Raw genomic sequence first — 4358 nt, 5'->3', positions numbered from 1 at the left:
CTGATGATCTATTGTCACCTATATCAAGTTGATACGACTATACGAGCCACTAGCAAAAAACCACAAAGCTGTCAAAACCTAATAATATTTATAACATTTTATCATAATAAATTATTATTAATAATATAGAAATAAATAATTAATAATTATGACTTGACTTTTATCTTAATTGGGATTGAAGATAAACTATTTAGTTCAATCATGTACGGTGTTAATACATCTATTAACTCATGGACCAAAACCTTACTGAGTCTAAACTTTTTGAGAAACTGGTGATCAGATAATTCTAAAAATATAATAAATTATAATGAGTATAAATGTATAATGTAATTAAGTAGGTATGAACTAAGAAGGCTATAAATACTATAGGTTATTTATTATTATTACACCAACCTTCTATAACATTTTGGGCATTATAATATTGCCTAGGCCGATTAGCTACAGCTCTAATTTCAGCTTCCTCTAAACTCTCAAGACTACCAAGTGCACAATTTCTTTAAGAGCCATTCTCCCAAGTCCCGAAAAAAATAAATTTTAATATTTAAAATTTAAGAACTGTTTAATATAGTAGTATACTTGAAAAATACGGTTTATGTTTGGATTTAAATATTCATAAACGCAAATTGACAATAAACCAATAAACAAATATGATAATATAAATAAATAAGATAATAAATGGTATGATAATTAATACGAAACGGTTAATTCATTACGTACAGGTGTTGACGAACGTCGATTACGAATATTTACGTATACGTTTCGTTCGAAAAGTTTCGAGAATACGAAATTTTGAAACATTACGTAAAAACGGCGGATTACGTACATTTTGTTCGTTTGTTTTCCTTACGTAGTTTTCAAGAATAGAACCCAATACGAATCAGAACTGAAGTTCCCTCATTTGGTGGTGTCCTTGGTAGTGATTAGTGGTCATAAACTCATAAAGATATACGTGGAAATTTGGAATTTTGAGTGGTGTTTTTGCGTTTGGGTGGGCTTCGCCCAGCAGGATTATGTTTATGTTATGTAGTTTAATAAACGTTGTTAATTCATATCTTTTTACTGATACCATTTCAGTTCTAAGACATGATTTTTAGATTAGACATGATGATATGCAAGGATGACGTTAAGAATTTGACATGACTGTATTTATAATTGCTTCTCTAGCAAAGTTCGGGCAATTTTAAAGGGTGGTAAGTAGTTTTTAATAATTCCCAGTACTTGTATCGCTGAAACTGCAGATTCAGTGGGAAGAATAGGCGGTGTGTTTTTACGATGGCTGAGTAACTATTTTAGGGTACTTGAGGATCCGAAGCTGTTTGTGGTGGCTGTGGCTTGACAAAGGAAGGAGGTTTGAAGTTTTTGGTGAATGATTTTTCCACCGCCCATAGTGAGTTTGGAAATAAGTCTTGTTTCTATTTTCACATGTGTGGGTGACATCGGACTGCTGGAATGATAGATAATAATGTTGCCAAAACGCACCCATATTTATAAGCGTTATCATTAATTCTCAGGTATTGATTGGTCGGCGTTTTTGGTTTGACGAAAAATTGTCGTATCATCGCCAAATGATGAGTGGTTTCCGTGATGTGTTTTCCCTTGTCATACTTCTGTTTCTGTCTGACATAGAAAAGCACGTTATTGGTTATTTTTTCTATACAGGAAATTACGTATTCTTAGTCATATCAATGATTGTTGTTTAATCATGTTTTGGTATTGAGAAAGACCGTTTTATGTATGTGTGGGGTTACCCTGTAACAACATGACATAAGAAATATTCAACAACACAGAAATACAATTATTAATATGTAACATACCTACCACTATAAAAAATGAAAAAACTAATATACTCGTATGTATGAAAAACACATATAATAGTATAAACGATACAAACAATGCCAAGACCAGGGATCGAAACCGGTTAAAACCGCGGTTTTCTAATTTCTGATAACCGGAACTGGAACCGGAACCAAAATCTTTTGAACACCGGTTAAAAAACCGTAACCGAAACCTAAGACCTTAAAAAACCGTTTTCAAAACCAAAACCGAAACCATAGAATTGAGAAACCGTTCTTGTACCGTTCTTGAAAAACCGATTAAAATTTGAAACTAATGTCGGTTTCTTTGAATTCCATAAAGTTAATTATATTATTTGTAATTCTACTATTTTTATACGAAGAAATTATTATGTTCGGATTTATTGATAAAAATCCTGATGCAATTCCTGAGTATTACGAAATATTAGTATATATATTATTAACTTATGATTCAAAATTGCAACTACAAATAATATAGTATGATGTTATTGTAATATATACAATTAAATATTAATGTAATCGAATAATGATCTCAACCATAATATGACAACATAATATTATGTCGAATGCAAAAGTAGGCACGAGGCACCTAAATTAGGTACAAAATATTCAAGTTAATAACACGAAATTAGTTCTGCTGAACGTAAATTTGTTATATCGTATATTGTACACTATAATTATACAAAGTAGCCATATTACAGGGCTTTAGACTCAGCCCTTATAATAGTTATAATAGATAATAAAAATCGAGTCTACGGTAATTAGACAGGAAAATAAAATGGAAATTCTTAAAAACCATTCCAAAAACCAAAACCGAAAATTTTCTAAAACCGTTCTTTAAACCGATAAAATATTTGAAAAACTTTTTTTAAAACCGAAACCAAAACTAAAAAATTTTAAAACCCGATCTTAAAACCTAAACCAAAATCAGAAAATTTAGAAAACCGTTCTCAAGAACTAAAACCGTAACCGTTAAAATTTGAAACGGTTTCGATCCCTGGCCAAGACAAAATCTGACTACTCCCAATTTGCTGAAATATTTTCCAAATATCATATGGGAAAAATGTATGCATAAGTATACAAATTATAACATATATCATATAACATATAAATGAAAACTTTTGTGTATTGATCATAATAATATAATATGACAAAAAAATAACCATACTATCTTAAATCATGTGGAATACACACAATACATCTGTTAATAATATTACTGAGGTAATTCTAATAATATTGCGAACTAACCACAAGACAGTTCCATCACTGTATAATAAGGCATATAACAAGATAAAAATTATTGCGCCAAATTATCAAATAAAAATTATTACAAACATTTTAATATTTTATGTTGAACAAAATAGTAACTTTTACAAATATGAATAAATATTGTATAAGTACCTATACTAATATATACCCGTTATTATACCAATACAATAAAAATTCAATATTATATAAAATACTATACAAAAATATATAAATCCAATAACATATGCAAATATTTCAAAATACAAAAAAAAACACTCAAATATTAAATCTTTACTAGGTTAACTAAGACAAAAAAAAAAAACAAAAATAAGGAAAATTGCACTACATTATGGTGATAACAATTCATACTACGTGGTGATGCAACTGACCCAATTCACTAGCAGCAGGCTTATGCACTTGTGATATTTTAAATAATTACCGTATGTGAGCCTATAGATAATAAATGACTTGTTTTCGCATCTCTAACCTTACTGTCATTACTTGTCAATAATAATAACTAAAACACATAAATTGAGTGGTGCGTTTTACATAATTTAAAATCCAGATTAAATCTATTTACTGAACAATAATGCTATAACTTACAAACACCACTATCTCCTTATTTATTAGAGATAATTTAATAATCAACAATTTCCAACAATCAACACAAATATTTTTTTTTTTTTTTTATTAAATAAACAGATTACGTCGAGATCACCAATATTTGGCTCACGTTCAGCCTTTGATTATACTGATAGAAGTTTCCTTCACGGCGAAGAGGATAGGCAACACAATGTGTCACTAGATGTTTATAAACAAGAATTGTGTTGGTTTCAAGTCATTATTGGTTAAAAATTTATCATCAAGATTTTTTTCTGGTTACACGAATTGTGTACCTAGGTTTTTATGTCCTTAGTTTATACGATTTTCATAAAACTAATATAAAATAAAAAGTAAAAATAACTAGACAAATTATTTTTATAATTTTGATTATTTACACACGTTGGGGAAAAATATAAAATATACTATTTTTACAAGTTTAAATCGTGAAATTTGTCCATTACAATATCACATTTATTTTTTGTACCTACTGTACAGCAGAGCGGCTTCCACTTACCTGCTTTTTTCTAGATTTAACTCCTACCTACTTTATCGTCGTGTAATATTCCATTAAATAAGCTTGAAAATCCTATGTTTCGTAAATTTTTGGAAAAATACACAAACAAACAAACAAACATAATACTCCACATATATTATATAAGTACTTCCATTTTCCTCCTTAAAAAATGTTCGCAG

This window comes from Acyrthosiphon pisum, chromosome X (genome assembly GCF_005508785.2).
Source record: "Acyrthosiphon pisum isolate AL4f chromosome X, pea_aphid_22Mar2018_4r6ur, whole genome shotgun sequence".
In the NCBI taxonomy this organism is placed as follows: domain Eukaryota; kingdom Metazoa; phylum Arthropoda; class Insecta; order Hemiptera; family Aphididae; genus Acyrthosiphon; species Acyrthosiphon pisum.
The sequence above is the reverse complement of the archived record's forward strand: the minus strand, read 5'-3'. Positions refer to the sequence as shown.